Below are 17363 nucleotides of genomic sequence, written 5' to 3'. Positions count from 1 at the left end.
ACTTTAGGGAAGCTGTTAAAATGTCAGCTGGCTTTCTCAGTGGATGTTCTGTTGTTCTATTGTTGTGTAACTATGACAAAACCTAGTGACTTCACACAATTTATCACCTCTCATGGGTCTGTGGGAAGACTGAGATCAGCTAGGCAGTTCATGTTTAGCGTCTCCCATGCTGTTGCAGTCAGGAATGGCTGGGGCTGTGGTCGTCTGATGGTTGGACAAGGCTGGGTACTCAAGACAGCTCACGCGTGTGGCTGGCAGTTGATCCCAAGCTATCAGCTGAGCGATGTCTTGGGCATGTGACCTGAGACATGGACTTCTTATAGCAAAATGGCTGCTTGGAATAAAATAAGCAAAGCATGATGTGCAAAGAGGCAGGTTTGGAAGAATCTCCAATCCTGTAGAGAAGTTTGTGCAGATCGGACACAGTGTCACAAAGACATAATTATTCTATTGATGACAGGGCCTGGCCGGAGAGTAGGGGAAGAGGAATGGCTGTGTCACATTGTAGAAAAGCATGTAGACTGGAAGTGTTTGTGGTCATCTTTGAAATATGTTGTCTATAGGTGGGGGATTTGAAAGTGGGCAGATGGAACATTATTACAGCTAACTAAAAAAAGAAACCCATCACATGCACACACACGTACACATATGCAATCTTGGTATTTAATCACACATGTTTCTGTCTTGACTTTAAATGCTAGCGTAATTATTTTTATTGCCTACTAACCTGTACACATGCACATGTGTCCTATGAGATCATTTACTGTAATGGAAATAGGAAAGAGATTAGGATGGAGTGGTAGATGTAGAAATTCCTTCCCTCTAATTGAAGATGAATCAGATTCATCTATACAAGTTTCCATAGTGATGCTGCTTAATGAAGTGCATGCTTTCTTCCTTTCTTTTTGTCTTAAGCCAATTTTCTGAAAAATGGTTATTCTACAAATATGGGGACAGAATGGACCATCAGAACGATGTTCTACATTTTAAACTTGGTCCCTCCAAATTGAACACCCACATTAATTAGGTTGCCGTATCTAATAACTTCTATATTGGGGCCAATATTTAAAAACTGAAGGTTCAATTCAATCTGTGACTTTCCTACTTAAATGTGAAGTTATTTGCATTTCAGAAAGACTACTGTATACATGTCACCTACACATTTTCCTTTTTTACCCTCAGCTAGGTGGAAGAATAATGATACTCATAACTTCACCTGCATCAGAATAAAAAGAGGAAAGTGGGTACTGTCAGTGGCTGTCACTTTAGGAGCACAGCTTGGTCGCAGAATCTCTGAAGGTGTAGAAGAATTCTAGATAACACTCAAGACTTCTTCACACTTGATTACACAAGCCATTCCATGGACACCCACTAAGGTTATTTACAAGTGCTCACCGAGATCACTTAGAACTTGTTTGAAATTTAAGAGCTTTTTCAAATCTTTGGAAACTGCTTCCAGGTTCCAATGGTGCAAATAAATTTTGTTGAGTACTTATAAAATCACTTAATACAATGATGAAAATGAATACAGATTGGTATATTGAGTTGTGCCAAATGAAAAAGTCTTACATTTGAATTAAACCAAAGAATGTAAATGTTGAGACTCTTCTAAGAATTGTGCATCACTTATATTTAAATAAAAAAACTCTACTGGGGAGTAGATGTAATTCAAGTGGTTGAGCACCTGCTTCCCATGTGTGTGTCCTGGGTTCAATCGCTGGTACCACCTAAAAAGAAAAACAAATCCACTAATCTTAAACTAATGAGTTGAAAAAATAGAGGGTTAAATATTAGGATCTGATTAGGGAAAGAAGTTTGGGAGTCTCAAAATTCAATATGTAAATTTTACTTTATTTCTCGATTTTCAAAATGAAACCACTACTTTCAACTGTCTTAGTATCTGGAAATTCAGGGAACCGATTTGGTTTATCCAGAAAATAATTACCATTTAATATTCTGCTAGGACAGAGGACAGAAATTGGCATGATAATTTGAGGGGGAAAGAGTGTTATCTAAATGCTTCATAAATATTCAACCAATTTTTCTATATATAGCCCTACCTTCTTTTCCAGTTTTTATATAGTCAGAGGTCCTTCAGCAAAATTAGTTTCTTCTCAGCCTTCCCTACTGCTGCGTTAGGATTCAGCTTTTTAGGATCTATTGAATCATTTTTCACCTTACCATCTTCTTTTGATATTATATTTTCTCCTTTCACTTGAAATTTCATAATTTTTTATGCCTCTGTTGAATTAAGCCTTTTCGAAAATTCATTTACTATACTTTAAGAAGTTTTAGGGATATAACAAAGGCAAAAAAGCATATGTTCACTTTTTCATTTTAACCATTGTGTAGAATTTATTCATATTCCTAACAGACATAATTTAGGGTGTTCAATTAAGCAGACTAAACAATTGCTAAAGTGAAATGAGAAAAATATTTGTTTTGTTAAAAAATTTTAAAAATCAATGAATCATGTTAATGTAGTTAAGTAAAATTTGCTGATTCAGTAACCTAAATCATGAAACTAATATTCTGATTATCACATATAATAGATTTATTTTTTTAAAACTTTCTAAAATAAGGATATAAAGTATCATTTGTAAAGTGTTAGCTATTAAGCACTAATATAGGGACTGTCCCATAGAAGAGAACAGAGGTTATTCCAGAAATCCTTAAATGAAGGCAGAATCTTGTTTTAGGGTACTGACTACTGATTGCATGGACAAAGATAAAGCATTTGAAGGAAGTTTGAATTCTGAATGATGGTAATCCCATGAAGGAAATAATGAGGGAAGAAGTATAAGAGAGTAAGAGGATAAGGAGAAATAAAGTTTATAATGCTTTGGAAAGAAATAAAAAAAGAAAAAATAAGAAAAAATAAATAAAATAAATAAATAGGTGCTAAGAATTTTGGATACTGTGGAGTTAATAAAGATGTTAAATGGTGGGATGGGCAGAGCAGATGACTTGACAGTAAAGGAGTCTGAGGAGCTCTTGATATGACCACCTATGTAATATTGAGCATATCATTTTATCTATTTATGCCTCAAGAGCTTGACTAGATTATCTTGAAGTCCCTTTGATTTATATCATGAAGACTGAGATGAATCGAATTTTACCTGGACTCATTGAAAACATTCCTGAATCATTAGACTTACCGGATTTTCAATATTGAGGATTTGTAATTTTTTATCAAATATGTTATGTATTATTAGTCGATTTTAGGTATAAAATAGGGTGAGGTCTCAAGAGAGTCTGAGAGCACCATACCACATTTCCTGATTTTAATAAACATCACTAACATTGACACTGTTCTCTTCCTGAAACCTGCTCACTTGAAAGTCCATATTCAATCAATTACAAAATGTTTGCAGTATCCCCTTCTAAATATATCTCAACCCCAATCCTTTGGTCTGTATCTCACTTTTAGTCTCCAAGGCCAGGTCTTCATCCTTATTTGGAGTTTTACTGAAACAGTATCTACAGAAATTGTTGAACTCCCTGCCTCCAGTCTTTGCTCTCTAAAGAATCATTAGGAAATCTACCTAAAATGCATATCCAACTCTTGGGGAATGAATCACATCCTCCACAAAAGGCATGTTCACGTGTCAAACCCTGGTCCTGTGAGTGTGAACCCATTTGGAAAGAGGATCTTTGAAGATATTATTAGTTAAGCTGTGCCCAAACTGCAGAGGGTGGTAGGCCTTAATTCAATATGGCTAAAGTCTGTATAAGCAAAACCCATTTTTCTATGGATATAGAAAGAAAGAAGCTGTGGGGAGTAGTCAGAACATGGATGTCAACGAAACCTGGAAGAGAAAGGAGAATGTGCCACCATGTATGTTGCCATGTGACAGAGCCCCAAGGATCCCCAAAGGTTGCCAGCCAGCCAGAAGATACTGACACGGGGAGGAGACCAGACCCTAGCTTCTGAACTGTGAGCCAATCAATTCCTTTTGTTAAGCCAACCTGTTGCATGGTATGTGTTTTGGTAAGTATCAAACAGTGGGGTGCTAAATACCTACAGATTGCGGTATCAAAAAGTGGGGTACTAAATACCTACAGATGTGGAAATTGTTTTGGAATTGGATAATAGGTAGAGGCTGGAAGAAATGTGAGGTTCTTTACAGAAAAAGTCCAGATTTTGAAGACACTGCTGGTACAAATATAGATGTTAATATTACTTCCAACGAGGCCTTAGAAGGAAATGATGATTGTGTTATTGGAAACTGGAGGAGAGGCAATCCTTATTTTAAAGTGTCATAGAACTTGGCAAAATAGTGTTCTGATATTGGATGGAAGTCAGAAATTGAGAGCAATGAACTTGGATATTTAGCTGAGGAGATTTCCAAGCTAAATGTGGAATGTGCAGCCTGGTTCCTACTTGCAGCTTATAATGAAAGAGAAAAGAGATAAACTGAAGATTGAGCAGCTAAGCACAACAAAACCCAGCCATTGATGACTGGAACATTTTTCAGCCTATTCAGAAGGTGTGCTCTGACACTAGGGCCAAAAGCAGCTCTATCAGAACCTCCTTGAGCTTTTGGGACATGACTTCCCAGAGGACAGGTCTTGATGTGAGGGTTTAAAGAATAATACTTTGCTAAAGAGGGTGTGGCTGAAAATGGATTTAGTCAGCCATTTCTGTGGAAGTTAGAATTAGAAATGCAGTTATCCAGGAAGGATCTGTTGAAAGTTTTCTTGTCTGTTGGCTTTATCCCCCCGAAATTGCATACAAAGCCAAAAGGTTTTTGTGAAATGTGCATGAGCAGAAGCAATGCCTGAAAAGGACAGAGGAAGGAAGAGTTGAATAAAGAATGACTTCAAGGACAGAAGCATGGAAGCCATGGTCTGAGCCAAAAGAGGGAGCCACCCATGTGTGTTTCCTTGGGTGGAGCAGGCCTTCTGCCCCTGCACTTAGAGGAGATGGGCCTTGTGTGCTATTTTTCAGGGGATTGTCATAATCCCAATGCCCAGAGATGGTGGGGCCTGTGCTCCAGTGTTAGCAGAGTCTGGCCACCATCCCAATGCTCTGAAAAAGAAGTTGGGACCTACCTTCCAATGTTTGGGAAGGCATGGCCGATATACTAGGATGCTTGGAGGGGCTGAGGCTTGAAGGACAAACAACCAAGTGACAAATGACCTTCAGACCTTGATATTTAATGCAGTTTGCCCTGCTGGTTTTCAGATTTATTTGGGGTCCTGTTTTCCTGCCAATTTCACCATCATGGAATGGAAATATTTATCCTATTCCTGGACCACTGTTGCTTATTGGAAGAAAATAACTTGTTTTCTAGGTCTCACCGGTCCATCAGACAGAGGAATTTTGCCCCTGAAAATACACTCACAGCTGATTTTGAAAAGACTTTGTATTTAGCATTGCTACTGAAATGATTTAAGGCTTTTGGGATGTTGTGATGGAATGAATGTATTTTGCATGTGAGAAGAACATGTCTTTTTTGGGTCCAGATGTGGAATTGGATCATGTCCTCTACAAAAGGTAGGGTCTCAAACCCTGGCCCTATGTATGTGAGCCCATTTGTAAATAGAATCTTTGAAGATGTTATTAATTGAGCTGTGGCCAAATTGCATGAGGGTGGCCTTCATCCAATATGGCCGACATCCTTAGAAGTAAAGGAAAGTGGGCACAGGTACAGAAGCCATGGGAGCATCCAGAAGCAGGAAGTCAATGGAACCTGGAAGAGAAAGGAGAAGATGCTGCCATGTGTACTGGCACATGAAGGAAAAGACAAAGAACCTCAAAGATTGTCATCCAATCAGAAGATACTGACCCAAGAAAGGCCAAGCCTTCTATCCTCTGAAAGACTGAGTCAATAAATTCCTTTTGTTAAGCCAACTTAGGAAACTCTAACACTTGACCATGTCCATAGCTAAGTCTTTTGTGATGTCATAGCAGGACCTCACCTATCTGGCCACTGCTCCCTTATTCATTAATGCATAACATATTATTTTCTATCTAGAGTGTGAAAGGATCCTCTACAAGACTTTGCTCAAGGTTCCCCCTATTAGCTAGAATGCTAACATATCTGATTTTGGTTTACCTAACCCTAATCCTCCTTTTCTTAAAAGGACTCCAGTGCCAACATAATTTTCAGAAATTCTTCCATTCCTCAGTCTGAACTAGGTTCTCCTTCTTTCTGTTCCCATTAAACCCTGGACATCTCTACCTATGACCTTACCATATTTTATAATCACCTGTTGTAGTCTATCTTTATTCTCAGGTAGACTGTGCAGGTAGGGACCATATCCTATTTTTATTTTTGCCTCCATAGTATCTACCATAAGTGATAGTGCTAAATTTAAGAGTTTCATACTACATGTAACATGCATAAAATAAGTTGCCAAAAAAAAAAAAAGACATTCATGCCTACCTAATGCCAGACTGTCACAGCACTTTTTTCAAGTGTTATATCAATGTATAAAAAAGTCACTGTAGAAAGAGTTAAATTATTCCCCAATGGAAGTTTTGTTGCAGATTATACATAAACGCTGAATTAGTTGATCATTACTCAACACTATAAAATGGTTTCTACCAAAAATACCATAGTACCTACTATTGCAGAAGGACATTTTCTTTTAAGTTTGAGAAATGATTACCATTTGATGAGGCCAGTGACTTCCAGTTTGCCCCATCTCAGAGATGAATAGAATGCATTCAGGAAAAGATTTTTTTGAGAAGGAGTTAGCAGGGTTAATTATGCAAATACTAAATTTAAATCCATAAATTCACAAACAGTAATAGTATTTTAAGATCTATACCATAGTCTTTTATCTTTTGTAGGTTGGAATTCTACACATTTTGTGGAATAAACCACTGTCCATATTGCAAATATAATAGTCAAATCATAATCAATTTTTCAAATAAAATGAACCTGCAAACCATTAGTTAAAGTTAATGTATATTCATAACAGAGAAATAGCTATTATATATCTTCTTAAATTATACTCATTGGTTTTTCTTTCACAATACATTTTCTTAAGAACCATGTAAGGAAAGGAAGGGGTGGGAGGGTGTCCTCTCTGGGAACAGGTGATACATTTTCTGCTCAACATTGAACCTCAAAGGAAACCAAACAAAATGGAGGAGAGGAAGTTGGGCAAGAGATAAACAATGACCCAACTTTAATTTTGTCGCCCTGTTTCTAAATGCTCACTTGGGACATATGGCTCATGATGTATGCATGAAAACATTTCACAATTGTATGAGCATACCAACAAAACTGATTTAGATAATACAATAGCTGTGAGAGTTATCAGGGGACACTCCAAATTTAAAAAAATAACAAGGCACACAAAATTGAAACATACTATTTTTGTGATCATTGAATGTCATTCAGTTTTAGTCATAAAAAAATGAGCAATAAAAGGGCTGTTTCCAATTGCAATTACAAGAAATTTTTGAGATAACATGAATCAGAAATGCACATTCACCATTTTCATTCAGAAATCATCTGTGTAACCGATTTCATACATATAACTTAAATAAAATACCTCATCCTCTTATTTAAGGTGCAGAAATCACTTCATATCTATAGAGTCAAGCCTACCAAATCACGTGATTGTGAAGAAAACCAGCAGTTTCTCGATGCTTTATATCTCCAGGGCAGCATACCATTGTTAGGGATAATTTTAATATATGCCACTCTGAACAATTATGCAAATGATTAGCTTTCCCAGAGCTAAAGTTAAGAATAGATATTCTAAGTGAAGTTGTTGTCTCAACTCGAAACCAACAGAAATGTACACGAGCCTTATATAATGTATGAATTTGTTGCTTTTAGAGTGCCTTTATTTCCTGAAGTGAACACTGAGCTACTGCATTCAAGGAGAGCAGTAAGTGTCCATTTCTTTTAATGCATCTCAGAGTCATTCAGTCACATTCAACAACAGTTTCAAGAGGACCTGCCTTTAGAAGAGGCAGGTTAAGCATCTACTGAGAGGCTATTGTTCTCTACTAAAATAATTAAGCTTTACACTTAAGTAAAACCAGACTCAATAATAGAGAACTTCTAGAAGAAACGACTGAGGGTGATTTCTTATTTTATTTTTTCCGTTATTAACACTCTCCCCGGACTGGGATCCCCCACTTTCCACCTTAAATTGTTAATAAAATGCATCAAATGATTATTAGTATAATGTTAGACAAGCTCCATTCATTACTAGCTGGCAAGCTCAGACAGACTCTGAGGTTTTAAGAGGAGAGTTGTTCAGGCATAAATTGCATGCTTTAAATAAAATACATATTCCTTTGGAAAAGATATATATATATATAATCTCCTTCTTTTCTAGGATTTGGGGTACTGTAAAACTCCCTGGGAAACATGAAATACTATTTAGATATCTGATTAGGAATATTCAACAATGGGAAATGGAAAGGTCATTTTAGCTCTTGTGTCTTCATGATGCACTATAATAGAAAAAGCAACAACAAAGTCTTCTATTTCTGAAACAAAACTAAATTTTATCTAAACTTTCGTCACTCTTAATAAACTAGAGGCATTCAGCAGATCATTTTGAAACTGCATGTACTTTTGTTTCATATTTCCCTTTCCTATATACTTGAGTATGATATTAAAGAGAAAGGAGTCTTTCTATAAATTAAAGAATAATTCATGATCATAGATTTGGGGCAACACTTGATCATATCTATATTCTTCATGAATAAATAATTTTTCATTTTGGGGGCTTGGTGAAAGAGAGTAAACAACAATGAATTGTCCAAATAACTCTATATTAACAATATACATAAGTGCATGAAGAAAATGCTACTCTTTGATTCTCACATGAAACTTTTATACTTGATTCAGCTTGACTAGGAAATACCATATATAAAGAAGGAAGGCTATCATTATCTATTTATGTGGTGAAAATGAGGTAAAGTTTGGTTACAGGGAGTTATACACAAAACTTCTTATAAGTGCTTGGGAAATAAGGATGGCCAGGGTACATTAAATCTGGCAATAACTAGCAAAGAACACAAACATGAAATCTCTTTTTGATCATGTCTATATAACACTATGAAATCATGGGAATTTATTAGTTCAGGATTCCACAATATTTATTTGTTTTAATTGTGGGTTCTTACTTGATTACAATCTTTGTGGGTTTTTCATTTTGTATATGTTTTAATTGTTTGGGCAATTTTTAAAATATTTTAATTTTTGTGTTTTTTTCCTTCTCTATTTTAGCCCATGATAGGAAATGCTTGGCACCAGACACCCAACAAATATTTTCTGCCTAATGAATTCATGTTTTTAATGAGAGAAGCACATCCAAGTTTTTGAAATGGGAACTTGTGAAAAAAATTCAAGCTAGATGGGTAGAATTTATAACAGTTCTTCATTGGTTTCAGGGAAGGGCAGAACCCTGCCAGGAGCAAAGAAGTCATTTATCAACTTTAACTTTTAAGGTGGACTTTTAAAAGCTCAGAAGATGGACAACCATCACATAAACCTTGCAAGAAAAGAACTCCCAATGCTCAGCTTTAAATAACAAGAGACAACTTTGGTGAACTGATCATTGAATTTATACTATAACTCATAGTAGGATGGAAAATAGGAAAAATGACAGTTTTCTCACTCTTCTCAAGAGGTTCATAAAACCTTTTCTGGATCTCAAACTGGGAGTGGAGAAGTATAAAGAGGTTTGGAAGAAAAGAGCAAGAGAGTTGAGAGGCTAAGGGTGGGACTTGGCTTTCTGTATCCCAAGACTAGACAGAACTCCCAGTTCCACTTCATAAAAGCAAAATCTTATTTGGTAAGAGGAGGAAGAAGAGTCATGAATTTAGTAAATTGAAACCTTGAATATGGCTGAATAATTTTCCTAAATTAATATTGTAGACCATAAGTGCCTTAATTATCTTAAAATAACAAGATTAAGTTTTCAATCCTCAGTGGAATTGGAGTTTCCAGGGTTAATTGGAATTCGGTTATAAATAAGTTAACATGGTTACCTTGCTGCTCAACTATGATGTGCCAAATTTGAAACCTGCCACAATGAAGCAAAGAGTGTGTTTCTCTTGAGCAATTGATTGAGCAATGCTGTGTTCCATCCAAGTAATAATGGGTGATAAAGTGATGTATTAGAAATAACCATTTTCTGCCCTCAGAAAAATGATAATCTAGCCAGAGAATCAAATATATTTATAAAAGACAAAAGCAGGAATAATTTCTAAATGTTGAGAAATGTCATTATGTAATTTCAAAGGCCCGAAGTTAAAAATTGGAAGACATATGGCATGAAGCTTCTTCTAATCCTATTCAAACAACCTACATGAACAAAAGAATCTTCATGTTGGGAAAGAATATGAGATTTTGAGGTCTAAGTTTAAGTGGCAGAGTTGAAATTCAGTGATTAATGGGCAATCCCTAAATCATTTAGAACTAATTGCATCACAATTTTCTGTCGTGAGGCCACCAACGCATATCTCAAATGTTCAATGTAACTATATTTACCAAGTATCTTGTAGACTCTTGGTATTTGGATCAATGGCTGGCTTATTTGGGTCCTAACCTGTTCTAGTTAAACCATATTTTTAAATATTTAATCTCCAGGAAATCACGATGAAAAAATAAAAACAAACTTGTTCTAAGCACAAGGCCATGGATGCTATTTAAAGTTTTTATTACATTAGGGAAACAGACATATGCTTATGAACGATTACAACTTAATATTTTGCAGTCAGTACCTGACATACAATAAAATCATCAAACTTGGATGACCATCACCGTGACATCACTCTATGGGTCTATTATGACCTGCTATCCTGTCCTGAATAACAACAACAACAAAACTATTATAATAGTAGTAATATAATGTTACCAATTCTAATTTCAGGCCAGAGAACACATTTATATCATTTGCTACATAATATAGCAAATCATTCTTCGTGTATTACAATCCCATTAAAAATGATGATAAGAAAATCCTGGTTACTAACATTTGTTTGGGAGCTTCTGGTGTTTAGACTCTAGGATATACCATGTTCTACAAACAGTAATTATTAGTTGCTTTCCTTTCTACAGACAATTTCGTCTAGGCCTGGGTATGAGAGGGGTCTAGTAGATTATCCTATTTAAGGAGGTAAGTCAGAGCCAAGTTTAAAGCTCCTTCCAAATTCCAAACCTAATGATGAGCCTCAAAGTTATAGTTTATTTTATGTGAAAACACAATAGAACATCTTTTATTATTTTCAACACAGAATCTAATCTTTATAAAGAAATATTAACCAACTTCTCATTTAAAATAATGGTAGAGAGATTGGACTGACCTTTATAGAAAGGAGCTGGAGTTGACCTTGTAATGTATGTATGAAAAAGATATGCCAAATAGATGAATAATTATGATATTTAATGGAGTAAAGAGTGTTATAAGATATATAAATGTTTTATAAAAGAAAATAAGCAATCTCCCAAGTGTCTGTAACTAAAAATTTATAAACAGCTAATATCATGGTAAACTATCATCTTTTGGTTTATAATTAATTATTTTTTATTTTTAAAGAGGTTTTAGATTACAAACAGGTTACATAAAAGATGTAAGGGATTCTCATATGTCCCACTCCCTCCCCAATCCACACTTCCTCACATTCACAGCATCCTTCATTAGTGTGGCACATTTGTTACAATTGATGCACCCATATTGAAGCATTGCTGCTAAGCATGGACTAGAGGTGACATTATAGTTTACACTTTGTCCCATATAATTTTTTAAGTTATGACAAAATATACAATGACCTAGACAAATCCAATGTCCCAAATATGACTCCAAATTATACCTATTCTTCCCTCTCCCATCCTTCAGAACCTCTGGTGGGCAATGCCTTTACATCAATGGTAAGAGTTCTTCCATTGCTAGCATAATAATAAGTCTATAGTAGAATAATAATAATGTCTACTTTAGTCCATTGTTCATTCCCCAATCTTGAAGATTTCAGGATGATAATGCCAACTCTGCTTTTAAGTGAGAGGGGACTTAGATCCCATGGGCAGATGGATGAAGCTATCTTGCTTGCAGTTGCAGACACTCTCTGTTACTTGGAATGGATGGTGTCTATCATTATCTCCTTGTTAGTTGTCCTGGGTGAGTCCAATGAACTGGAGAGTAGGTGTTGCAATTCTACTGAAATGAAGGGCTCAACTGGTGCATGGACAGACCAAAGATTTACATCTCTGGGACATATATTTATCAAGTATTGTGCTAATTATGGGTTCAAATAAGAGGGGCAAAAGAGCCATGTATAGGGAACCTATAAATGAGTCTAACTCTGTTACACTGGGGAGTATATATTCTAAGTAAGACCTACTGACAGGGTGCCAAATTCTTGAGCTGTCTGCCCTACTTATAGTTTCTGGATATTTCTAGAGTCCTCAGGGGCCCCACTATTTGAAGCAACATTTACTGTGGCAGTCAATGGGATCCTGATGAGACATGCATAAGTGTAACCTCTGGAAAAAACTCCCAACTCACTTTGAAATCTCTTAATCATAAAAGCTCATTTGTATTTAATATTTCCCCCTCTTGGTCAAGGTCTTTTTCCAGATGCATTGCTAGTTGGTGCTTGGTAATAATCCCTTGGTGCCAGGGAGGCTCGTCCTTGGAAGTCATGTACCACACCAGTGGGAAGGTAGTGTATTTATATGCTGAGTTAGGCTTAGAGAGAGGCCACATTTGAGCAACAGGGAGGTTTTCAGGAGGTAACTCTTCGGCAATATATAACACTAGGCTAAGTTTCAATTTCACAAGAAAAGGTTCAAAGTACAATCATCAATGTCAAGGACCTGGCATAATGGTCTGTTTTCCTTCATTAGACTTAGCCCTTGCACTCGGGGAATTCTTGCTGTCCTATTAGAGAATATAGCAGAACTCCCCAGAATGGGAATTCAATATTCTTTCAGTTATTGTGTGGATCTCCACCCACCGAGACAAGGTCCCATGAACACTTGAACCTTAGAGGCATGCACGCCCCAGGTGAGCCCCTTCCCATGCATCCCCACTGACACCAAAATTTCCACCAAAGCAAGTATTTAGATTGATTACAATTATGGTGATTTAGCCTCAGAATATTTAGTCTGGAATCTTTGGCTATCCCCCACTATTTGGTAAATAATACAAGTCCTCGATCGTGTCTTCTTTTGTGCATGTTGTTTTCTTCAGGCCATAGATACTTTCCCTGCACTATGCACTATTTATTGAATTAATTAGATTTAATCAGGCATTGTTCTAGGTATTAGAGATAAAGCTTTGATCCAAAGAGACAAAATGACTAGAAGGACATCAGAACTAAACAGTTCAAACTTCTCATTTAACAAAGAAGGAAACCAGGAACTTACAAGACAGGCGTTCTGCCAAAACTCACAGCCAATCAGTCAGTGAGAAAGGGGTAGAACGAGGCCCCTTAATCCAGGGGTTCTTAACAAGCGGTCTATGAACTTGACTTTAAATTCAAAAAACATTATTCTTGTGGGGACGTGTTGATGCAGGAGGAATATATTTTTTAAATAATACACAGTACAGTGTGGACTTAGTAAGGGGTCTGTGGTTTTCACCTGACTGGCCAAGGGGTCAGTGGTTAAGATCCCCTGTTCTAGTGCATTGTTCTTTCTTCCAAGAGTCAGCAAATACATTTCATTTCCTAGGGCAAATCAATTGCTATTGGCTACTTGGAGTGTTGTTTAAAAATGGACATCTCTGCCATAAAGACACATATACTGGTTTTGTTCAAGTTTGAACCATTCAATAATACATTTTAACACATGAAATTCCAGCTGACACTAAAACTCTGTGGTGCAAATTGCCTACTTGAATGTTTACCAATCATATATCTATTGCAATTGGATAAAGCTAATAAGGACTAATAGTTTATGACAAATTATATTCAGTTTAAAATACTGGCATGGCATGGTGCACAGTATGTGGTTACCACTGCTCCTCATTTAGGCAAATCTTCATCACATTTATAAAAAATATATAATTTTTATATTTTATTAGAATTTCCTAGTAAAGGAGCCATTCTAACATTGATGAAAAAAATTAAATAATATTTGGAATATATTTTGGACTCTCTATAATAAACTTCATTATGATTAGGAACATGCTATGTAGAACTTATTATTAGCCATACTTTAATTTCTATTATAAAATGTTTCCTTAAAAAATCCCAGATATTTACTATAGAGTAAATTTTGCGTTGAATTATTTTTAGCTTTAACGATCATTATGGGGACTGATTAGAGAGCTGTTTAATAGGATATCCTAAACACACCTCAGAATAAATCAGGATAGGGATATCATTTTTGTTTTGTTTTGTTTTGTCTTGGCTTCTGAATATTTTCAGTTTCTGAGAAATCTGCTATTAAATGGCTTTCTCAAAAGATACCTTTTGACTCTTTTCCCCCATGGAAGTTTATTCTCCTGCAGATTGTGTCTTTTCACCCAATTGTTAGTAAAATTACATATAAAACCAAGTATTTTACTGGAGAGGAATGGAAATATTTAGGGTTCTTGGAAAAAGAGGTAAGGCAAGGTCAAAAATGAGGATGAGAGTGAGACTGTGTTTTTATAAAAATTGAGTGAAAGCTACATTCGAAATCAAATCACCCAGGGCCCTGATTTAGCTTTTTGGAGCATGCTAAGCTGGATTGCAGTCAAGACGCCAACAAAAAGACCACTTAGACATCTGAAAGCCAAGGACATCTGAGATCTAGAACCCCAATGTGACGCTTCAGAAAAGAAGTCTCAACAATTCATATCAAGAAGACATTCCCCACCTCCCGTTATCACTTCAGATTTCCAGAAAAAGTAGAAGAGTGGAATGTGTCTTCACAAGGAGACTCCAGGGAATTTAAAACTCAGGTATTTATGTTTTGTAAATTCTTGTTAATGATGACTACTCAAGGAATTTCCAAAAACTAGGTGCCATTTTATTAATTGGAAAATGTTTAAAAGGAGGAATGTACCAGAAAATTGTTAGGTCAGCTTTTTTCCTTCCCTTGCAAAGCAAGCTTCTTCGTGATATAAAGGTGAACTCATTAGTCGTAAGGACAAGCTGAAATATTCACTGAAACAGCAACCCCATGGATCCAGTGAGTGTGATGCAACTTATAGTGGGAAACTGATATTGTGTCACCCATGAACAGATGAAAGTCATCCTGAGAAAAGTGTTCTAGAAATGCTTCATAAAAAGAAAAAAGCATTTAAAGATCACTATTTGATCACTATCGGGCAGCCTGTGAAGGACAAAAAGTGTGTAAGTGTGATAAGTGGAATAAAAGGTTCCGTTTGAGCTCATTCTCACACCAGAGAGAAAATCCATGAAGGATGATGATTGTCTTAAGAACTACATTTAGTGTGTATATCTTTATGAACAACTTTACACACAATCATCAGAGATTCTGCAGAGCGGAAAAACCCTTATAAATCATTTACTGAAGAAAAAAAATTTTCCCTGAGAGAACAGCTTTTCACCTTAAATATTCAAAAGCATAGAAACTTTATAAATATAATATGTGAATATATATTTTCTCATGTTCTTATTAGTTACAATATATATTCTTAATTATGGAAAATACATATTAATATGATATATTAGATATGCAGAAAGATATAACTACATGACCAAAAGATAACCACTTATATCATTTTGATACATAAGTTCTAGAAAATGCTAAATATGAAGTTACATCTTTATTTTAATGGTATTATATTTATATAAAATTTTGCAAAAATTTCTGGTATTTCTACAATAATTTTAGTGGATTTATTTTATTATGTTAAGCTAATTTACCACAACTTATTCAATATCATTTATAATCTAAAGCACTTCTCAATTAACTTTTTAAAAAATCCTTGATGAACAATTTTATAAGCAAATGCATGCTCCTTTCTTTAATTTTTTATCCCTGTGATGAATGATTTACCTATGTACTCTTAGGAAAACTTTTAACAATACAGTAAAGAAGCATTTAAGTTAATGTACCCACAATATCTTACCTGATTGTAGCTGGTAACTAAGAGCAAATATTATTTATTTATTGCGAATCTCTGCTGTAAGGAATGCAATCTGATGGAAGAGGATGAAAGGATTTTTCTCATTAGCACAATATCCCAAATATCTAATATTCCCAGCCTCATGTGCTTTATCTTTACTTCTTTTCCGAGGAGTCAGGATTTCCTCATTCACAATACTGAAAATGACACTTAAAAAATGACATATATACAAACCTCAAGAGACATAGTCCATCAAGTTTTAGCTATCGTAGAGGTTTTAAAACTCATACAATAAGAGATTGAAAATCATATTTATATTTATATAGTATACATTGCTAATAAACACAGTTTTTAGTTGACAATGTACATTCCAGTTAGGTACTTTTTCCCCAATTTAGTCATTCAATTTTTGAAGTAAACCTAGGAAATGATTCCCATTTTTGCAACGAGACGACTGAGACTTGGGGAAAGGAAGGCACCACCGACCTTCAGTATCAGAACGAGTACCTGGCAGCTATTGAAATCATTTTCTTCCTTACCCGAAATCACCCACTCTTAACACATTTTGTCAACCATGTTTACTTCTGTCTGGTCGGTAAACTTCCTGGCATAGCTTTTAAATCTTTAGTTGCTAAAGAAAATCATTGAAGTTATCTTTCTCAAGTTGGCTCTTAAAAAGAGAAAGATGACCACAGGTTTTGCCTTGTGTTTCCCTGAATTTACGTATTTCTAAAACAGAAAATTGCCTTCATCATGGTTTTTCAAGTAATACTTTATTCTTACTGGTGATAGGTTTTAAATATTAATGAATTACATCTGTGCATTCAAATAAGAAAACTCTTCACATTTGCTCATTGCTTATGCTGATGTATCAATTATGGCTGGTGTGTTCTCGCCCTCTCTTCTTTCCACCTTAACAAGTGTCCATGAACCCAGCACCAACTAATTTCCTTTAATATTTCTAGGCATATCATTAAAACACTTTTACTAAATTTAATTATTTCAGCTATTTTGGAATATCCTTAACAATTCTAATGCAGCAATCTAGCCACTGAAATATGTTCTTTTTATTACTCTCTCATTTTCCCATTATTAAAGGAATTTATTAATTTTTTTCTGCAACTAATTTCAGGCTCTCCACCTTTGAAAGCCCTGTGCCTCTGCATTTTGAAATGTTGTTGAGAGAGTTTTCCAGAACTTAGTTGGAGCAGTACCTCGATGCACCCTATTTTAGTAAGCAATCTGATGTTTATTGTTTTTTCTCAAGTGTCCAATTTGATGCTCAGATGGTTCTCAGTGGATGATATTATAAGCATTCTGTTTCTTAGCAACTTATCCAACAACAGTGGGTTTTG

This window comes from Dasypus novemcinctus, chromosome 25, assembly GCF_030445035.2.
Source record: "Dasypus novemcinctus isolate mDasNov1 chromosome 25, mDasNov1.1.hap2, whole genome shotgun sequence".
In the NCBI taxonomy this organism is placed as follows: Eukaryota; Metazoa; Chordata; class Mammalia; order Cingulata; family Dasypodidae; genus Dasypus; species Dasypus novemcinctus.
Note: the sequence above shows the minus strand (reverse complement) of the source record.